Source organism: Crocuta crocuta, unplaced genomic scaffold, assembly GCF_008692635.1.
Source record: "Crocuta crocuta isolate KB4526 unplaced genomic scaffold, BGI_CrCroc_1.0 scaffold1097, whole genome shotgun sequence".
Lineage (NCBI taxonomy): Eukaryota > Metazoa > Chordata > Mammalia > Carnivora > Hyaenidae > Crocuta > Crocuta crocuta.
In genome coordinates, this window is record NW_027532638.1 from 515 (window position 1) to 773 (window position 259).

The following is a 259-nucleotide window of genomic DNA, read 5'->3' on the forward strand; positions in this document are numbered from 1 at the left end:
GGCCACCACTTGTTTTCTCTTGTCTTTTTTATTCTAGCCACTCTAACAGGTGTGTCCATTGATAGGTGAGTGGATAAAGAAGACATGGTATATATATGATATATGATGGAATATCGCTCAGCCATCCAAAAAATGAAATCTTGCCATTTGCAGTGATGTGGATGGAGTTAGAATGTATTACGCTGAGTGAAATAAATTAGAGAAAGAAAAATACCATATGATTTCACTCATAAGTGGAATTTAAGAAACAAAACAGATA